Consider the following 12917-nt stretch of genomic DNA (forward strand, 5'->3'; position numbering starts at 1 on the left):
TGACTACCTAAAACTCTCTTGGGTATGTATTTGTTGACTTGTTAATTTTATGCCTCTTGTTCTGACCCTGGTGCCTAGAACATAGCCCAACACATAGTAGGCACTTGATAAGTATTTGTGGAATGAAGAATGATCCAACAAGAGAAGAAGAGAAATTAAGACAATGGAAGTAGCAATGGAGAAGAAGAGATCAATTGGGAAAACATATAGGGGAGGGAAGCAGTGATATTAGATGACCAGTTGGATGTAGAAGGTAAGGGATGGAGGCTGACACCAAGCTTGAGAGCTGGCAAGGATAAGGATGCTATTCACCACAACAGGGGGTGCAGGAAAGGGCCAGGCCTGGAGGGAAAGATGGTGAGTTCATGGGGACATGATGCGTGTGAAAAGTCCACGAAATGTCCAAATGGAGATGTCCAGCAAAGGGTTAACAATATGGGTCTGGAGCATCAGAGAAAGGAGGAAACTAAAGATTTGAATCTGGAAGGGGTCAGCAATCTGCAATTGAGCCTGTGGAAGAGAATGACGTCACTGGAGGAAAACATTAGAGAAAAATTTGCAAATTAAAATGCTTTCAGGGACCAAGAAAACAATTTAGATAAGAGAAGTAACTTAGATGAAAACTATAAAGAATGGTGGTTAGTGCAGTGAGAATTCAAAATTATATGTCCCTTCTTGAAAGACATTCATAGTAAACGTTATTAAACCCTATGCGGGCCAAGCAAAACAGGTCTTCTGTGGGCCACTAATGTGAAGCCTTTAATGTAGAATGAGAAGTTTCCCTGTGCTACTAGGCCCTGAGAACACCAACATTTAATGGGCAGGCATAGAACAAAGAGTTTCCAAATGAGACTGATGAGGAGCGAGAAGAGAGGTGGGGTAAACCCAGGAAGAGTCACGGTGCAGAAGTCAAAGCATTATCAAATGCTGCCGATAGGTCCAATGGAGCAGAGTCAACAAAGATTCCTGGATTTAGCCAGAGGGAGCTCACAGATGGCATGAGCAGGAGCAATGTCAACAGGGAGGGAGTAGAAGACAGAAGCCAGGCACAATTTGATGAGAAATCCATGGAAAATGAGGATGTAGCAACAGTAAAAGGATAGGCCTTACTTTCAAGAAGTTCATCAGTGAAGGAAACAGGATGGGGACCCAGTAATTTCATCCTGGATATGCAACAGAAATGAGTACTTGTGTACATAAAAATGTAGAAAAAAAATGCTGATAGTAGCTTCATTTATTTATTTATTTATTTATTTATTTAATTCTATTTTGAGACAGAGTCTTGCTCTCTCGCCCAGGCTGGAGTGCAATGGCAAAATCTCAGCTCATGGCAACTTCCATCTCCCGGGATCAAGTGATTCTCCTGCCTCAGCCTCCCGAGTAGCTGAGATTACAGGCACCCCCCACCACACATGTGGCTAATTTTTTTGTATTTTTAATAGAGATGGGGTTTCACCATGTTGGCCAGGCTGGTTTTGAACTCCTGACCTTAAGTGATCTGCACACCTCAGTCTCTCAAAGTGCTAGGATTACAGGCATGAGCCACTGTGCCCAGCCAGCTTATTCATTTATTTATTTATTTATTTTTAAGACAGGTCTCACTCTGTCAGCCAGGCTGGAGTGCAGTGGTGTAATCTCAGATCACTGCAACCTCTATCTCCAGGGTTCAAGTGATTATCCTGCCTTAGCCTCTTGAGTGAGGCTGGGACTACAGTTGTGCACCACCACATCCAGCTAATTTTTGTACACAAGGAACTCAGCTAGGAAGCTGGAGATAGTCTGTGTCTTGGATTTGGGTGGTGGTTCCAGGATCATATACCTATGCAGAAGTTCTTTAAGCTGTACACTTAAGATTTGTACAAACATAAGATGTGTGTATGGCTGGGCACGGTGGCTCACGCCTGTAATCTCAGCACTTTGGGAAGCCGAGGTGGGCAGATCACCTGAGGTCAGGAGTTTGAGACCAGCCTGGCCAACATGGCGAAATCCTGTCTCTACTAAAAATACAAAAATTAGCCGGGCGTGGTGTCACGGGCCTGAATCCCAGTTATTCGGGAAGCTGAGGCAGGAGAATCACTTGACCTCTAGAGGCAGAGGTTGCAGTGAGCCAAGGTTGCAACATTGCACTCCAGCCTGGGCAACAAGAGTGAAACTCCGTCTCAGAGAGAGAGAGAGAGAAAAAAAAAAAGATGTGTGTATGTAATACCTCAATTAAAAAGTGAGAAAATAGGCCAGGCGCAGTGGTTCACGCCTATAATCCCAGCACTTTGGGAGGCCAAGGCAGATGAATCACTTGAGGTCAAGCATTTTTGTTGTTGTTCTGTTTGGTTTTTTGTTTTTTTTTTTCTGAGATGGAGTTTTGCTCTTGTTGCCCAAGCTGGAGTGCAATGGCGCGATTTCGGCTCACTGCAACCTCCGCCTCCCAGGTTCAAGCGATTCTCCTGCCTCAGCCTCCTGAGTAGCTGGGATGATAGGCATGTGCCACCACTCTGGCTAATTTTGCATTTTTAGTAGAGTCGGGGTTTCTCCATGTTGGTCAGGCTGGTCTTGAACTCCCCACCTCAGGTGATCCTCCCGCCTTGGCTTCCCAAAGTGCTGGGATTACAGGTGTGAGCCACCATGCCCAGCCGAGGTCAGGCGTTTAAGACCAGCCTGGTCAACATGGCAAAACCCCATCTCTACTAAAAACACAGAAAATATGCCGGGCGTGGTGGTGGGTGCCTGTAATCCCAACTACTTGGGAGACTGAGGCAGGAAAATCGCTTCAACCCAGGAGGTGGAGGTTGCAGTGAGCTGAGACCATGCCGCTACACTCCAGCCTGGGCGACAGAGAGAGACTCCGTCTAAAAAAAAAAAAACAACAACAACAACAACAACAAAAAACACAGAGAAAATAAAGGAGAGAAAGAAGACATTTGGCTGAGGAAGAGACTGGGATTTTCTTTTGGAACCAGCTCAGTTCCTGCTTTAGGTCTAATGTTAGAGCTGCTGTGGACATTTTGGCACAGAAGAAAAAGTTCAAACAAAAAAGGACTATCACAAATTATGTATGAATTACAAGGGAAAAATGGTAATTTATTTATTTATTTTTTGAGACAGTCTTGCTCTGTCGCCCAGGCTGGAATGCAGTGGCATGATCATGGTTCATTGCAGCCTTAAACTCCTAGGCTCAAGAGATCCTTCCACCTCAGACTCCTCAGTAGCTGGGACTAAAGGTGCACACCACCACGCCCAGCTGATTTTTAAATTTTTCTGTAGAGATGAGGTCTCACTTTGTTGCTCAGACTGGTCTTGACCTCCTAGACTCAAGTGATCCTCCTACTTCAGCCTCCCAAAGTGCTGAGATTACAAGAATGAGCCACTATGCCCAGCCCAAAACAGTAACTTTATAGTAGAGAAAAAACAATAAACCAAAGCTAATCTCACCAATACTAGAGCAAACTGACATCCTGTGTCCACTGATATGATGCACTGGGAAGGACACAATATCATTTCAATGGAATTTCTGTCAAAATATAGAACCTGAATCTTATCATGAGAAAATAATATACAAGTCCAAATTTAGGTACGCAATACCATATAACTGGTCTTAATCTTCAAAATGTCAAGATAAAAAAATACAAAGATGGCGGGGCACGGTGGCTCAAGCCTGTAATCCCAGCATTTTGGGGGCTGAAGCGGGCAGGTCATGAAGTCAGGAGTTCAAGACCAGCCTGGCCAACATGGTGAAACCCTGTCTCTACTAAAGATACAAAAAATTAGCTGGGCATGGTGGTGGACACCTGTAACCCCAGCTACTTGGGAGGCTGAGGCAGGAGAACTGCTTGAATCCAGGAGGTGGAGGTTGCAGTGAGCCAAGATCACACCATCGCACTCCAGCCTGGGTGACAGGGCGAGGCTTTGTCTAAAAAAAAAAGAAAGAAAGGCTGAGAAACTGTTCCAGATTAAAAGAAATTAAAGAAACATGATCATTTAAAGCAGTATGTATTCCTGAAGTGGTTTTTGGACCCAGAAAACATCTATAATGGACATCATTGTGATAATTGAAAAAAAAATTGAATATGAACTGTACATTAGATAATAGTCCAGTATCAAGTGTAAAATTTCTTTTATTTTGATAACTACCATGGTTGTATGGTCGTCCTTAGGAAACATACACTGAAGTATTTGGGAATAAGGGGGCATAATGGCTTCAACTTACTTTTTTTTAAGAGATGGGGTCTCACTATGTTTCCAGCCTGGACTCAAACTCCTGGGCTTAAGTGAGACTCCTCCCTCAGCCTCCTGAGTAGCTGGAATTACAGGCATCAACTAACTTTTTAATGCCTTAGAAAAAATGCAGAGAGAGCAAGTGAATGAAAAAGAGAAAACAAATGGGACAAAATGTGAACAATTGGTGAATTTGAGAGCAGGTTATATGGGAATGCCTGGTACTATTCTTGCAACTTTTCTGTAAGTCAGAATATATATCAAAACAAAAAAGTATCAAAAATAAAAAATACTCTCCAGACGTGGTGGCTCATGCCTGTAATTCCAGCACTTTGGGAGGCCAAAGTGAGAAGATCACTTGAGCCCAGGAGTTTGAGACAAGCCCTAGGCACGTGAGACCCCATCTCTACAAAAAAGTTTAAAAATCAGCCAAGCATGATGGCACTCATCTGTAGTCCCAGCAACTCCAGAGGCTGAGGCAGGAGGATCTCTTGAGCCCAGGAACTCCAAGGTGCCGTGAGCCCTAATAGTGTCACTGCACTCCAGCCGGGGCAAAAGAGTAAGACTCTGTCTCAAAACAAACAAACAAATCAAAGCATGACAATGTAATAAACAAAAACAACATTGTGTCTCTATAAAGTTTTTTAAAAGTTTTAAAATAAGGTGTGGTACCTTTGATTAAAAAGGGAAGGGCCCAGGCCAGTCTTGTGAAAGCGTAAAGATAGAACACCCTTTCTCCCAGGGCCACATGCCTTTCCCAGCTTGAATCAGGGAATGAGAGAGGCACCCAGGTCCCAGCATTCTTGGACAAACAAACAGAACACACCAGACAGCTAAAGGACCGCAGCCCTGAGTTTGGGGATTTCTTGGTTATGGCATTTCAGAATTTTCACCAGTAATAATTGTCCAAACACACACACACACACACACACACACACACACACACACAAAACAAGAACCTCGCTGCAAGGGACTAGCTTGAGACTAAGCTATTTTCACCTTGGAATGATAATATATCAGGGCAGTTAAGGTCAAAGCTTTGGAGTTTGTTTGTTCTGGGTTCAAACTCTGACTTTACCACTTGAGAGAGGGATGTCCTTGGGCAAGTCCACTTGATCTCAATGGATTTCACCTTACTCATCCTTAACACAAGGCTTTAGTAGTACCTATCTTACAGAGCCGTTGTGAGAAATAAATGAAATAATGAATGCCAGGCACTCAGCACTATCCCTGGCTCACAGAAGGTATGCAATAAATGCAAACAAATATGTAAAAAACAGTAAAAGGATTCTAGGAGTTAGATGTGTTTCGAAAGCTGGTTAAGGGGCTGAGGACTTCCCTAGGAATAATTTGTGCTCACCGAATATTTACTCCATGCCTGTCACATGGCACATTTGATATCATTTAATTTTCAAAACCACCCAAAGAGTCAAGTATTATTTTCATTTTACAGATGAGAAAATAAGACCCAGAATGGGTAAGCTGTTTGCTGAAAGTCCCCCAGCAAATAAGAATTGGATCATTCCACAGCAAGCTTGTCCAACCCGCAGCCCACAGGCCACATGCAGCCAGGATGGCTTTGAATGTGGCCCAACACAAATTCATAAACTTTCTTAAAGCATTATGAGGCTTTTTGTGATTTTTTTTTTTTTTTTTTTTTTTTTTAGCTCATAAGCCACTGTCAGTGGTAGTGTATTTTATGTTTGGCCCAAGGCCAAACATAGCATTCTTCTTCCAATGTGGCCCAGGGAAGCCAAAAGATTGAGCACCTTTGTTTAAGGCAATCCAGTTTGGTGCCAAGACAAAGAGGTTGAGGGATGATATGAGCACCATCAAATGTCTGTCTTCAAGATTGTCCTTCAATTGGTAACCTACAAGGTTCCAAGTCTAAATGAGGATCAAGTGAGTTGGGCCAAGGGGGCTGCAATGGCTTTTGAAAGAAGTCAACCAAAACTATTGCCTAAGATACCCCAGCCTGGGTTCCAGAAGCTTAGACCACAACCAGTGATGACTCCGAAATGGGGCTGGCTGCTACTGGAAGCAGCACCCTTGGCACAGATAGGAAAACTCTCAGCACTGGGCACTGGCCACCTTAGCACGGATGCTGGTGGGTACCAGCAGCCATGCTGATATTAGCAGGAAGCACCTGGTGACAAGCTGAAGTCTTAGAGCAGGAATTTGGAGATGGGGGGCTTGAGGGTACAGATAAGAGGACTAGACTAGGGGACACCTATCAACACCACTGCCAAGGACTGTCATCACAACGGGGGAAGTGGAAGCAGAGTGAGAAGAGGACTATTGCTAGGTAAGAGGACTGCCTTTTTTTTTTTTTTTGTCACCCAGGCTGGAGTGCAGTCACAGGATCTCGGCTCACTGCAACCTCCGCCTCCTGGGTTCAAGCAATTCTTCTGCCTCAGCCTCCCAAGTAGCTGGGGCTACAGGCATACACCACTACGCCTGGCTAATTTTTGTATTTTTAGTAGAGACAGGGTTTCACCATATTGGCCAGGATGGTTTCGAACTCCTGACCTCATGATCTGCCCACTTAGGCCTCCCAAAGTGCTGGAATTACAGGCGTGAGCCACCACGCCCAGGAAGGACTGCATTTTTTACCCCTAGGCTAAAGAGCCTGGAGGATTATAACTTACAGAGCAGAGAAGAACTCTGATACTCATACCTGCATAGTGCGAGCTAGTCAGTAGACAATACCTAGGTAATTCATTTTCTGATTTCTGACGTTAGGGAAAGGTTGGGGTTTTGTTTGTTTAATAACAGCCGTCATTTAGATCTTTGCAAACAGCCTTGAATGAGGAATGTCCTTATGTTTCAGGGAACATACCAGGCCTGGAAGCAGCTTTTTTAGGATAAGGCTCACTCATTGAACTTCAAATGCACTGACTCCAACCATTTCCTAAAATAAGGAAAATCTGTCTGCACAGACGGCATTTTCACTCTTCTGAATGTTTTCTGTTGGTTGGTTGGTTTTATTGGTTGGTTGGTTTTGATACAGAGTGATATAATATCATGAAGAATATTAGTCAGGAATGGGGCACAGGTCTCAAGCAGGTCTTGGGACCTTGGGCTATTAATCTTTCTGGGCTTTAATTTATTTATGTATAATACAAAAGAACGTTAACATATGATTGAGAAGGCCCAAACCACCTTTAAAATTTAGATCTGTGTCTCCCCACCAGACCTCTTTGGAGACACAGGATCTTATTCAACCTCACACAGATTCTTGGGTTTCTGCCATTCACATCTACATTGAAAATTCTCCCATAAACTTTATACACGTCCTTATGGAATCATTAAAGCTATGAAAGAAAACAACAGTACCCATTATAAAAGCCCAAGAAACAGAGAAGAAAATCATGTTTTATAACCCAAGAAATTCTAGGATCCGTCCAAATCCTAGAATTTTTCTTCAGAGTACATCACAAGAAGGAATGGTCTCTTCCTTCCTGGTGGGAAAGTCAGGGTTTCTTTCATTTCCACCTTGTTCACTTGTAACCGCTTTCGCCAGGCAAAGTTCTGAGCAAGTGAGGTGGACTCATCACGGAACTCCAGGCTGTGTTTACACAATTGGTAAAAGAAACATTCCAGTCCCATTTCTTCGTCAACTCCAACAGACCAACCAGCATCCCCCTCCCGCTTGCCATTTTGATAGGGGTGACTGGTATCTCCATCTCCATATCTTTGTTGATCATGTTTCTGGTTTCCAATTGCGTCAACTTAACTGGTTGCCAATAATTCTATCATCTGAGGGGAAAGCAGAATCTCAACTGAACATGCAGATGTCCTATTGAGACTTTGCCCATAACGGAGCAGTCTTTGGTGCTTAAAATTCCATCTTTTGGACCTCATATCAGTTGATGTTTTTAGTCGCATCGGAAACCAACTCTAAGTGATTTAAGCAGGAAAGAAAGTTATTTAAGGATATTTATAGTTCACAGAATCTCTAGGAGGAGAGGGGGGCTAGAAAACCAGACTTGAAGACTACACAGAGAGACTCCAAGTCACCCTGGGACTGACCTGAGATGAACAGGGAACTGGTATTTTTAGCTTCCAGAGGTAAATAAAAGCCTTCACTTCCTTCAAAACTCATCAGGTAGAAAACACACCAAACATGGGAAAGGGGTCCAGGAGCTGGGCTACCAAAGAGAATAATAAATATTCACTATAGTTTCATCTTCTAGTTTTGTACTATCCCTGAAACATTTTCTTTTTTCTTCCAGGAGCCTCAAAATTACAGTTAAGTCTACAGTTAGACAGAAGGAAACTGGCATTTACTAAACACCAACTTTGTGCCTGGAAGATTCACTTATAATATCATAATCCTTACAATAACTCTGAAATATGGATCTCATTATCAGCATTCTTTTTTTGTTTGATTGGTTGGTTGGTGGGTTGGTTGGTTTTGGTGGTTTTAGTGTCAGGGTCTCTCTCTGTTGCTCAGGCTAGAGCATGGTGACATGATCATAACTCACTGCAGCCTTGAACTCCCGGAATCAAATGACCCTCCCACCTCACCTCCAAGTAGCTGGGACTACAGGCATGTGCCATCATGCCCAGATAATTTTCTTTTTCCTTTTTTTTAAGAGGCAGGATTTTGCTATATTGCCCAGGTTGGTCTCAAACTCCTAGTGTCAAGTGATCCTCCCATCTTGGCCTCCCAAAGTGCCGGGATTACAGGTGTGAGTCACTGCACCCAGCCTCCTTCTCAGCATTCTTGTTATGTTTTGTCTTATTATCCTCCAAGGATAGGTTAAGTAGTTGTTATGGGTTGATTTGGGTCTCCCAAAAATTCCTATGTTAAAGTCCTAACCCCAGTATCTCAAAATGAAGGTAGGGTCTTTATAGAGGTAATCAAGTTAAAATGATGTTATTAGGGTGGGCATTAATTCAATATGACTAGTCTCCTTATAAAAAGCAGACATTCACACACAAGGACACATGCACACAGGGAATATGATAGCAGAGATTAGGGTGATGCATCTGCAGGCCAAAGAATGTGAAACACTGCCAGCACACCACCAGAAACTGGGAGAAAGGCATGGAACAGATTCTTCCTCACAGCCCTCAGAAAGAACCATGCTGCTGACACCTTGACCTTGGAATTCTAGCCACCAGAACTGGGAAACAATAAATTTCTATTGTTTAAGTCACCTAGTTCGTGAGAGTTTATTATCATAGCCATAGCAAACTACTACAGGAATTCACCTCAATTCTCATAGTGAATGAGAAGCAGAACCAGATTTGAACACAGGTCTGGCCAATTCCAACACATCAGCCTCTTCACTATGACTGTATCATAATTCCTCTCCACCAAAAACTCTGGGGTGGTCTATAGCCTACGCTTAATGATTATCAGCTATTTTAAGCTGGAGGTCCTAATTTTGGTGGGAAAGATGCCAGTTTGGGTCATGTTGAGTTTGATGTGCCTGATAATACCCTGGTGTTTAATAAACACTTGGATATATGAATCTGAAGTTAGGGAAGATATCCAAGCTCAAGAGAGACAATCAGAAGTCATTAATACACAAGTGAAAATGGAAAGCCTGAGTATGAATCAGATCAACAAGAAAGAGCACACTAAGAACCAGTGGGCCTAGGATAATCCCTGGAGTAGCAATGATTTCTTTTTGCCACCTTATGTCAATTTTTTTTCCTTCTCCCATAGTAATAGAATTTTTAGCTAAGCACATGGGCTGCAGAGTAAAGACTACATTTCCCAGGCTCCCTTGCAGCTAGGTATGACCATGTTCAAGTTAAAGGAATGTTAGTGTCAGCTTCCTGAAAATTCCCTTATGAGGTAGATTTATGCCCTTTATTTATTCTTTTTCTCTGTCTTTCTTCCATCTTGCTCCCTGGAACTTGGATGTTGCCTTGATTCACAAGGATGAGGATCATTCCAAAGGAATTGTAGGGCAGTTAATTAGAAGAGGACTGTCTTAGTCCATTTGTGTTCCTATAAAGGAATAGCTGACACTGGGAATTTATAAAGAAAAAAATCATTTGGCTCATAATTCTGCTCTCTGGGAGACTGGGCATCTGGTGAAAGCCTCAGGCTGCTTCCACTCATGTCAGAAGGTATAGGGGAGGCAGCATGTGCAGAGACCACATGGGGAGAGAGGAAGCTAGAGGGGGAGGTAGGGGAGGAACCAGGCTTTCTATCAACCAGCTCTCATGGAAGCTAATAGAGTGAGAACTCATTCAGTCTCCCCACCTTGCAGAGAAGGCATTAATCTATTCATAAGTGACCCGCTCCCATGACCCAAACACCTCCAAGTAGGTCCTACCTCCACCACTTGGGATCAAATTTCAACATGAGATTTGGAGGGTACAAACATCCAAACTAGAGAAAGACCTGTGATCCTGAGGACAATTGTAACTGCCCAAGAGGTTTGCCTTGCCCACTGCCTAGACAGAGCCAATTCATCAAGACAGGGGAATTGCAATAGAGAAAGAGTAATTCACTCAGAGCCAGCTGTGCCAGAGACCAGAGTTTTATTATTACTCAAATCAGTCTCCCTGAGCATTCCAGAGCAGAGTTTTTAAGGATAACTTGGTGGGTGGAGGGAAGCCAGTGAACCGGGGTGCTGATTGGTCAGAGATGAAATCATAGGGAGTTGAAGGTGTCTTCTTGCACTGAGTCAGTTCCTGGGTGGGGACCACAAGATCAGATGACCCAGTTTATTGATCTGGGTGGGGCCAGCTGATCTATCAAGTGCAAGGTCTGCAAAATATCTCAAGCACTGATTTTAGGAGCAGTTTAGGAAAGGTCAGAATCTTGTAGCCTTCAGCTGCATGACTCCTAAACCATAATTTCTAATCTTGTGGCTAATGTTAGTCCTAGAAAGGCAATCTGGTCCCCAGGCAAGAAGGACGTCTGCTTTGGGAAAGGGCTGTTGCTGTCTTTGTTTAAACTATAAACTAAGTTTCTCCCAAAGTTAGTTCAGCCTACGCCCAGGAAGGAACAAGGACAGCTTGAAGGTTAGAAGCAAGATGGAGTTGGTTAAGTTAGATCTCTTTCACTCTCTCAGTCATAATTTTGCAAAGGTGGTTTCACAATCTTTCCTAAGTTACATCCATATTGCTTCTTCTTTTTTTCATCAGAGCTTCCCACATGAGCTAATTCATTCCAACTCTTATTAGAAATCTAGTTAAAGTTGGGTTTCTGCCATTTATGACCTAAGGTCCTGAGTGATATAATCAGAGAGCTACAAGGAAAATCAAGAAAGTGTACTGTCATGGAAGAGCATGTTAAGGAGGAATCGATAGTATCAGAGGCAGTAGAAGGGTCTGGTCAATTAAAGACTAAAAAGTGCCTGATGGATTTGGCAATGAAGGTGGTCACCATTATGACAGCAATTCCATGAAGTTAAGGCTGGAATCAGATTTCAATGAGTTTAAGAGTGAACAGGAAGTTAAGAAGAGGAGACAGTGAATGACAAAGACCTCTGCTGAGGAATTGGAAAGGAAAGGAAAGGAGGAAGTTTAAAGGATAGATACAGGGGGCCTTGGGTTAATAAGCGTTTTGTTAAAAACCAAAAATTTTTTGCATATATATAGGCTGAGCAGTGGCAGTTAGAGATTTGGTAAAGGAGTTGGGGGCGGGGGTGCAAAAATTGACAAGGCAAGGTCCAAATTAGAATGGGAGGGAAAGGAATTAAGGTCAAAGGGTAAGTGTTGAATGAGAGAAAAGATACTTGTTCTTTCTTAAGGAAAGATAGCAAAGAACAGGGGCAGGTGAGTGAGCAAAGCTGAGTCTCTCACCTTTGATGGCCTCAGTTTTCTCGTGCAGAAAGGCAGACTGTCCTAGTGAAATGGAAGAGAGCAAGAGTAAGGAGGGAAGTTGAGGCAAGCAGTGACAATTTCTTCTTTGACTAATGAGGGGATTAGGAGAGAAGGCTGCTCTAGGACAGTTCTGAGGGCTGGGCCTGGGGACCATGGAGGGGCTGTTCTGGGTCTTTCTGTGGTTTTCTCCAGCAGTGGTCTTCTGTCCTGGTTAGTGGAGGAAAGAAGCAGCAGCAGCACTACTTTAGGATGGAGATTTCAAGGGGGGCAAAGAGCAAGTATTGGGGAATAGAGGTGCTGGGGAGAGAGTGTTCTGATGCTATGACATGGGACCCATGCTGAGTAAAGGGGAGGAGGAGAGACTGGACACCTGGACCCTAGAGAAGGGAACAGATGCAGGGGAGAGGGTGGACATGGAGACTTAGTGGCGCACAACCCAGAGAACATTCTGGCATCACTGAGCAAGGAAGAAAATTCCACAGACTCTAAATTTTAAAATAGGGCTTTGCTGTTTTTAAGACCTGTATTATAGGGAGGAAGGAAGATAGTGCTTACCAACCGGGGTCAGGGGCCATCATACCAGCTCCTTCATACACTTACCTACATTCAGGCTTTCTCATGTATCTTAAGCAACTGTAAATACCCAAGACCCGCTATTCCACACGCAGCCTTCCAGGAATTGCTTTGTGATACACAGGTATCACAGAGAGGTCCTGTGCTGGCACCAAAAAATAAAAAGAAAAATCCAAGAGAGGAAACTGATAACTTGCATTTGCAAACATACATTTGAAAACAAGGTTAAATACACATTTAAAAACAAGGAGAATGGCCAGGCACTGTGGCTCAAGCCTGTAATCCCAGCACTTTGGGAGGCCGAGGCAGGCGGATCACGAGGTCAGGAGATGGAGACC

At 43.5% G+C, this 12917-nt stretch overlaps 1 long non-coding RNA gene across 1 annotated transcript; it reads right to left on the reverse strand.

Annotated features, from left to right (window-relative positions):
* Window positions 1–7178: 7178 nt before the first annotated feature.
* LOC111520785 lies at window positions 7179–8362 on the reverse strand. The gene is made up of 2 exons (XR_002724760.2): window positions 8242–8362; window positions 7179–8109 (listed from the first exon to the last, which is right to left on the reverse strand). It is a non-coding gene; the product is annotated as an uncharacterized LOC111520785 (long non-coding RNA).
* Between the last annotated feature and the right edge of the window lie 4555 nt (window positions 8363–12917).

Source organism: Piliocolobus tephrosceles, chromosome 16, assembly GCF_002776525.5.
Source record: "Piliocolobus tephrosceles isolate RC106 chromosome 16, ASM277652v3, whole genome shotgun sequence".
In the NCBI taxonomy this organism is placed as follows: domain Eukaryota; kingdom Metazoa; phylum Chordata; class Mammalia; order Primates; family Cercopithecidae; genus Piliocolobus; species Piliocolobus tephrosceles.